Here is an 8,934-nt window from a genome sequence, read left to right on the forward strand (position 1 = left end):
CTGTGCTGTTTGAAGAACCTGTAGCCCAGAGTTCTCCAATCAGGTGGGTGTGGCCTGGCTGCAGAAGGGTCTCCAAGGGCTTGGCAGGGAGCCCGGATGCCCTGGGATATCTGGGGGGTGGGGTGGGGCAGCTGCCCTACCTCCCCCTGGAGGAGATCAAAGCTGCTTGTGCCCTTCCTTGTCCTCCCTTTCCCATTCTGTTCACTCAATCGCTCTTTTCTCTCCAATGAATTCAATGCAGAAAATCCATGAGCAGGATTTCTCTCTTCAAAGGATCAAATAACCTTTTTTTTTTTTTACCCCCTTTTTAATTTTTTTCCCAAACTGCAAAAGGAAAACATGCAAACAGACTTAGAGTTAAAGGTGAGAGAAAGAAAGAAAAGTTGCAGCAAAGTAATTTCAACTTGAGAAGTAGAGTGGTTGAAACCCAGAAAAAATGTGCGCTCAGCAATATGGCCCGCTCCTACAAATTAACCCAGAGCACTTGTGTAATTAGCGCGAGGGGTAGGGAACTGAGCAGCTCACAATATCTCTCACCCAGTTTGGAATTAACGTTCACAAAAGAATTTCCTCTTCCTTTCTTGTGAGAGTTGAGAGAGTTGCCCTGTTGGTCTGATATCAGCAGGTGCCTCATGGCTGGAGACACATTTTGGGCTGGGTTTTGCCCCTGAGGAGGTGGTCTTGCGGCTGTACCCTCCTGACTTTCACCTCTGCACATGGCATAACTGGGCCTTCACAGAGTGGGGGTGGAGGCCACTCAGCTCCTCTCCCGGAGAAACGGACCCTGAGGAGCCCCAGATACCAGCTCTCCTTGCCTCTCAGTGCTTCCCACTACCCCCTTTCTGCCCCTGTGCTTCATCTAAACTCTAAGTTTCCTGTTTTTTTTAAAAAAATGTTGGGGTATAGTTGATTTACAATGTTGTGTGAGTTTCAGGTGTACAGCAAAGTGAATCTGTTACACATATACAAATATCTACTCTTTTTTAGATTCTCATACTGAGTGAAGTAAGTCAGACAGAGAAAGACAAATATCATATGATATCACTTATATGTGGAATCTAAAAAAAGGCTACAAATGAACTTATCCACAAAACAGAAATAGAGTCACAGATGTAGAAAATAAACTTATGGTTACCAGGGGGTAAGGGGGGGAGGGATAAATTGGAAGATTGGGATTGACATATACACATAGGGAACTCTACTCAGTACTCTGTAATGGCCTATATGGGAAAAGAATCTAAAAAATGAGTTTCCTGCTTTTGACATGAATGTGGATATTTATCACCTCTTGAGGAACTAAGAGAATTCAGGTCTGTAAAGTGCTTGGAGATCTATTGTTGAAGACTCTGTGGCTGGTGTTGTCACAGGAATCTTTGTGGTGGGGGCATGCTTCATGGGGGTTATGGGAGGGTGGCTAACCATCCTTTCCCTTTTTTCCATAAACTCTTTTGGCATCTAGTGAGGCCAATGGACTTGCTATGGACTGAATGTTTGTGTCTCCCAAATTCATATGCTGAAGCCCTAACCCTCAATGTAATGGTATTTGCAGGTGGGTTTTTGGGAGGTAATTAGATCATGAGGGTGGAGCCCTCACGAATGGGATTAGTGCCCTAAAAAGAAGAGATGTGAGACAGATGATCTCCCTCTGCCATGTGAGGGTACAACAGGAAGGTAGCTATCTGCATGAGTTTCTTCACCAGACACTGACTTGATCTTGAACTTCCGGACTCCAGAACTGTGAGAAATCAATATTTCTTGTTTAAGCCATTTGTTCAGTGGTATTTTGTTACAGTAGCCCAGACTAAGACAGGACTCATTCTCAGAATGTTTTTAAATGCACAAAATAAAATATATAGGATTACAAAGGAAACTAATTATATTGAAATACAGTTATCAAAATATAAATAAAACATGTGTGGTACAGTCATATATGTGCTTCTTTATTAACTCATCAAAAAGCAAGATCTACTTATGGGTTGAATAACTGACATATGTCTGAAATAAATAGTATTTTGAGAAATCTGCAACAATCATAACATACTAAAATATCTGATTTCTACTGTTGACAAATCATAGCATTGCTAAAACTACTGTGGTTTATTGCTCACATTCGTAATTGAGCGAAATGCTATAGTTCAGTTAGAGGTTAGTGAAAATAAAGATAGACATTTTCCCCGTCTAACTTCATTGACCCCCTGACTTCTGTCCATGGGCCTTTGGATGAGTTTCTGCTGATGAATAAATGGGTTTATTAGGAAGATAACTGAACCATTAGTGGCTTCTACTGAATCCTCTGCTTGTGGGGGTTCTTTGTCCCTCTCTGGAGACTGAAGGATTGATTTCTTGGAGTCAGGTGTCATTGAGGGCCATTTTTAAGAAATTGGGGGACCAAGAGGACAGAAATGACAAGAGAAATAACAGTATAATATGTGCATGATAAGAAGTACTGGGTTGTTGGCCTGTGCTGTGAGCAAAGGGGTGAGGACGTGTGCACGGCTGAGGAAGGATGTAGGAGCACATGCTTCCCGGAGGGGAAGTCTGGATGCTTAAGGGGTAAATTGACAAAAGGGAGGTGATATGGGGCCTGGCAGGGTGCAAGGCATGGAAGTTGGGGCATCTTGGCAGTTCAAGGTGGTGCCTCTCTGGGCTGCAGGGCAACTGGGAGCTCTCCCTAGCTCAGGATAAGGGACGCAGATTTGTGTTGCAGGCATATTGATTTTCAGATGCACCTGATCACGTGGTTTGAGGTCCTGTTCTTCCATGTGTTCTCCGTGAGCCAGGCTTCAGCGTTATCATGTGCACTTAAAACATTTTCACCCACTGGTCATTGACTTCCTCAGCAGTTCCTCCCAGATTCTCTTAAGCAACAGATTCAAGCTTCATGAAAAAACATTTGTAAACCGATTGCTCATTTGCCATCTATTTAGTGCTGTGATAACTGAAATCATCTCTGAACAGGAAAATATTTTTATCTTTCTTAGTTGCTATTCAGAGGACCCAGGGTGGGCAATTGAACTTCTGTACTTGAGAAAGATAAGATGAGATGCTCTAGGTAATATTTAATTTTACTAAAGAAAAAAATCCCAAAATGACTTTTCCCCTTAAGTTAATAGTTTTTGTCCTTGAAAACAAAGCCCACATGATACAGGTGAATAATACCTCGAAGTCTTTGTTCTCTGGGCTGAGTCTCAGAGCTGAGTGCATTAGACAGGGGGCTAAAACTTGTAGGCAGAGGTATAGAATCCCCAGTCTCTCCCTTTTAACATGAATCCCAGGCAAGTGCCCCTCCGGAACTTAGTGGTGAGAGGTTAGATGAGAATTCCTGTTCTATATTAAAAATTATTAATGTGATCATTTATTTTTTTTGTTTTGTACTAGGTCTTCAAAATTTTATACGTACAGCACATCTCAGTTCAAACTTGCCTCATTTCAAGTGTTTGTGGCCACATGTAGCGAGTAGCTACCATACTGAATAGTGCTTCTCTTCCTTTCTTTCTCTCTCTCTCTGTAATAAAATATAGTTGACATACAATATTATGTTAGTTTCAGGTGTGCTACATAATGATTTGACTTTTGCATACATTACGTAATGATTACTACAATAAGTCTAGTAACCATCTGCATACAAAATTATTGCAATATCATTGATCACATTCCTTATGTTATTACATCCCTGTGACTTACTATATAACTGGAGGTTTGTACCTCTAAGTCCCCTTTGCCTCTTTTCTCCCACCCCATTGCCCACCTCCCTTCCGGCATCCACCTGTGTGCTCTCTGGATCTATGAGTTTGCTTTCATTTTGTTTTGTTTGCCTGTTTGTTCTGTTGGGAGTTCTTCTCTGAGACTTGCTTTTCACCGTGAGCTGTGCCACCCCTTGGCTAATCCGCCGTGGAACTCAGAGGTGTTAGAGGTTGGTGTGTTAGAGCAATTGCTGGGTACAAAGGCGCACTGGGATGCAAAGACGCGGGAAGAAGCCCAGTGGGAGGGAGAGGCACCCGTGATTCTATACAAAAGAGAGCGAGCTGAGGTTACCATCTCCCGGAGTGTGTGGGAGCTCTGAGACCTGGGAAGGTGCCTTCCTGAAGGCTGCCACACACAGAGCTACACAGAGCACAGGGAAGAGATTTGCTCATCAGGAGACACCATGGGCGAAGCAGCCACGCCCATAATGTCAAGACCTTGGCAAGAAGAGAAGGGAAAAAGCCACTGTCTCCAACTTTCTCTAGAAGCTCCTGGATCATTGCTACTCTTGTATTTGTTTGATAATCCTGTGGTTAATCTATTTGCTTGTATTCCACTGTGTTCCTCAAGTGGGCTAGATGCAGTTTACAAGAACAGTTGGATTATGGCAAGATGACATAAAAATGACAAAAAGTGAGGCACAGGAGATGGAAGAATAGGAAAGATGAATGGAACCAGGTGTGAGGTTGGTTCAAAATACACATCCCTTAGTGTCTCACCTATTTGCTAGAGATGGGCTGTATTGATCTGAGTCTAAGCTTTTCAACAGCCAAGGCCAATGAAAGCACAATAAGTGGCATGAGTCACAGCCCAAGAAATAACAGCCAACAGGAGTGGAGTTGGCACACACTCACACTGTGAGGCCAGGATGCGAGGACACAGGTTGAAGCACAGCGGAAGCACACCAGTGACACCAAAATTGTGTCACATCGTCGCAGTGATGTTCCTCCTGGATTCTTCCTTGAAAAGAAACTTCATCAGGCCCCAGCTGCTGACCTCAGCGGCACCTGGCACACATCAGTGTGAGATCCTCCTCCATCTCCCCGCCCACCGAGTGTTTCTCTTTTGTCTCTGTTTAGACCAGGGGCACAACTCCTTGCTGTTCTAGAGAAGCTATTCTGCAGAGCCCACTTGGTGCTCTCCAGATACTCAGCTCTCAGATGGTCTGGCTTAATCTGCGTCAATTTAAGGGACTTAGAGCAATGCATTTCCATGGCAGGGACTACTTTGAGTTCACCAGAGCCTGTTTCCTTCCCTCCTGGGCACATGAGTACTTTCCCCAGACTCCTTTGCAGCTGGGCATGGCTTTGACACTGAGCTTGAGCAGAAGTGATGTGTGTCACTTCTGGGCTGAAATGGTTGGGAAGTAAATGCATTCTCTCCATAATCCCTTTCCCCATCCGCTGGCTTAGAGGAGAAGGCTATAAGGAAGGACCCAGAGGAAGGTGGAGACACAGGAAGGAGGAAGTCAGGCTACTGAGGGTCTGGTGGAAGACACCAGCCAGAAAACCTTCACTGGATTGTGATATGCACAAGGAACCGACTTCTATGGTGTCAAGCCACTGAGAATTCCGGATTTGTCTGTTAGAGTAACTAGCATTATTTTAACAAATACAGTTCCCCTCGGGAAATGCTCTCTAAATAAAATTCCTCTCAGCCAAGAGGAACTGAGAGATTTGAGTGACACCAAGTTCAAAGTTACATTCCCTGACAACTGCGAAGAGTGCAAATATTCTCTGTTGCAGGGAAGTGGGTAGGTGCAAAACCTTATGTTTTAATAGTCACCCAAGGTGGGAGTAAGATTAACACACTCTTGTCAAAATTGTGTCACCTTACAAGAACTCCTGCCTGAATAGAAAGCTCTCGTGTCTCCTTTTGGAGATAACCCAGGATGCACCTGTGGGTTAGACCAAGATTCTCCTCAGAAAGTCATTTTGTGTCTGCCCTAACACATGGGAAAAATGGTAACCGAGGCCACACGGTTTCATAGAATGTAATCTGCTATAGTAATTTTAACCTGAAAAAAATTTTAAACAGCTATAACCCTCTGACTGCTGCAGCCCTTAGAAACAAAACAAAACTTGGACAGTGAACTTGGTCAAGTCCCCTTCTCACCCTAGGCTTTAGTTTCCAGGCATGACCTATGGCAACTGGATGTGATGCGCCAAAACTGCAATTTATAATCTATGTGTACGATGCCAAACAAAAACACTCTATAGCACACACCAATAGCATGTCGATAGTAAATACAATTCTGTTCCCGTTATCCTTACAGGATGTAAGCACTAAGCACCAGCTATGGTGGCAGAACGAACATTTCCAGGTGCCACACCCATCATACAAGGTGAGATACTCGTAATATTTATAGACTAGGTCCTGAGAGCCAAAACCAGGAGGGAAAGGTAGCCCCTGCTTCTCCCGGAGAAGCACTGAAGGCCTGCAGTTGTGCTTAGTGATCACGGAGGCTGGGTGGTTATGTCACCATCACGTTGGATGTTGAGGGAGGATCCAGGTTTGTGAGCCTTGCTGGTGTGCAGGGCGACTTTGCTCCTGATGGGAGCTCGCTGTTGAGTCATCTGCAGAGCTTGGTGATTTGCCCAGGAATGAGCTCATAAGTTCTCCAGATTCAGTGACCAGACTAGAGCAACAGCATTGAAAGAGCCAAATGATGAGACAGAACTGGGCTTCACTGTGGGCCGGTGCTCCTGCAGATGTCCACCCAAGGGACACAACTACCCTTAATTTCCAACTTCACCCAGGCTGCCTGGGACCTGACTCCTTTGTCCCTAGAGCAGGTAAAGCCAAACTCTGGCTAAAGGGTGAAAAATTCACAATGAAGAACCACAGATCTGATTTTTTTTTTTTTAACTCTCATTTGATGTCTTAAATCATCCTGGAATTGAGCTCTACCGTTTTTCCTCTTCCAAGAAGGTGAGGGGAGAGTGTGAGCAGATGCTCCCCTACTGTAGAGGTTGGGTGGCTGGGAAAACTGGAGTCCTGGGGGCTGTGGGATCTATAGTCCAAAGTGCCTTTTATCCACACCCAGGCCATGACCTGGGGGTGCTGTGAGAGGAGGGGCTTTGTCACTTCATGATTCACCAATTGTCCATCCTTCTCTGCTGTAGGACCTTGAAGAAGGCACACGTGTCCAGTTAGGAGGATGCTCCAGGAAGCCCCCAGGCAGTGCCTGTCAAACTTTCCATGTGCCTATGAAACACCTGGGCCTCATGATGCTGCATTTCTAACCAACCTCCAGGTGAGGCTGATGGTGCCCTGAGGACCCCACTCAGGGTAGGAGGGTCCAGGGAATTGTGCCATGTGTAGAATGATGTTTGGACAAGCAGTGCTTCTGTGCAGCTCCCCAGAGCCTGCCAAGGAGGCTGGAAGGATCTGTGATGAGAAGGGTCTGAGTGAGAAGAAAGTATCCAGGAGAATGGCTGTCCGGGGTCTGTGAAGAACACCCCCTCCTGGGCTTCCTTCCACTTCCCTTGACTTTGTGCTTTGCGTCTTTGCTCTTACAGATTTGGAGGGGCCTCATTATACCTTACACTGGAGCTAGGCGTTTAGACCAATCTGAGGATATGAGCAAGCTGGCAGAAGGCATCTGATTGAAAGCCTGGCTCGGAGAGGTGGGGGGATGGGGAGGGCTGGAATACATCCTCAGCTCTTTGCTCGCTACCACGCATCTCAGGTCAAAGCCCAGCTCAGCCTTGTTCCCCCCGTTCTCCTGGGATGCTGTGGACGAGGACGCCCCCACTCTTGAAGCGGCTTGGCTTCTTGCATCCTGACATGTGTGTGTTTTCTGTTTTATAGGAAGAAATGTGTCTTGGCTGGAGGCCCACGTTTCGTTCCAGCACATCCTTTTTACCAAAAGAGCCGTCCCTGGAGCTGCCAACAGTGTTTACAAGAAAGCCATCCAACAATACTTTGGATCTGGGAGCGTGGCCTGACCACAGACGTGGCCTTCCCCACCCCGAGAACCATCCATCGGAAAGCCTGGCACACGGTGGAGTGTCTTTATTTTTACTCCAAAATGTAAAAAAATGTAAAGCTGGTTTCTTTCTTTCCTTTTTTTTTTTTTCCAGCTGGGAAAACTCCTGTCAGTGGATGCAGTGTCCTTTCCAGATTCAATATTATGCAAACTGCATATCGGCAAATGGAGTAAACAAATATGTCCATGGAGCTTCCTGATGCACAGAGAGATGGGGCCGCCCCAATACAGAGATGCAGACCTGCCGATTTGCACGGGAGCTGCTGAAACTGCCACCCCACCAGCTCTGCTACCACCTCTCTCCTTCAGAACAGAGTCTGAGAGCCTGGGATGATGGGCCACTCAGATGCCCAGCAGCAGGGGACCCCTGGAGTCACGCAGACCTAGGGTGGCTGCAGGTCGGATGGGAGCTCTCATTGGCTGGGGTGGGGACTCACCACCTGACCAGTCCTGCGCCTGCGCTAAGCCCCACCCTCTTCAGTCCCACCCGAACCACAAGGCTCTCAACCCCAGGCAAGGCGGAGAGGTTTACGTTTCTTTCTCTCTTCTTTGTTTTTTGAAGTTTACTTTTCAACTCTATCTCCCTTCTCCGGCAGGCCTGGGCAGGAGGCAGTACCACATGTGGCATCTTTTTGGCATAGAGAACTTGGCCAACTCCCTTTCCCAGCGCGGGTTTTAGTTTCCGGGCGTGCGGTGTTAACATGGCTGTGGCGGACCCCGGGCTGGCTTCAGCTCTGCAGTCATTCAGAGTGTAGGATGCTTCTGCGAAATGCTGGGTCTCAACATGCTCCCGTGGCAATAACTCAGTGAGATTAAGTACCTTTTAAATGTTCCCGTCTAAGAAGATGAGGAAACAGATTTAAGGGGATTAGACTGTTCTATTGAAAGGTGGGCAGAGAATAAGTGGAGAAGCTAGCGTTTAGACCCGGGGCTGTCTTTTCAGAAATCCTGTACTTTCTTTTTTGCAAAATGGCATCATGCTTCCCCAAACACCCCTGCAAGAAAATAAACAAACAAAACAAAGGGACAAGGAGAATCCAAAGGGTACATCTTCAAAGCCTGAAATGAAATTTTTATCCATCTCTCCTCCATGTATCACCTCCCCTGCCCTGGCTGGTTGAATGTTTTCTCCTGTAGCTTCTGTCCCCCGTCTGTGATGGGGTCGGGAAGGGAGGGGCCGGGTGGAGAAGCTGTCCATC

The 8,934-nt window shown here is 46.2% G+C and overlaps 1 long non-coding RNA gene across 1 annotated transcript in view; it reads left to right on the top strand.

Moving 5' to 3' along the window:
* The window catches only part of LOC132377067 (uncharacterized), a 305,870-nt gene extending 298,881 nt beyond the window's left edge, over positions 1–6,989 (top strand). Inside the window, exons 3-4 of the long non-coding RNA XR_009506521.1 lie at positions 6,020–6,088; positions 6,870–6,989. This is a non-coding gene — a long non-coding RNA (uncharacterized LOC132377067). The remainder of the gene's footprint in view (positions 1–6,019; positions 6,089–6,869) is intronic.
* Positions 6,990–8,934: the final 1,945 nt, after the last annotated feature.

The sequence above is a fragment of the Balaenoptera ricei genome, chromosome 13 (genome assembly GCF_028023285.1).
Source record: "Balaenoptera ricei isolate mBalRic1 chromosome 13, mBalRic1.hap2, whole genome shotgun sequence".
NCBI classification, from domain to species: Eukaryota; Metazoa; Chordata; class Mammalia; order Artiodactyla; family Balaenopteridae; genus Balaenoptera; species Balaenoptera ricei.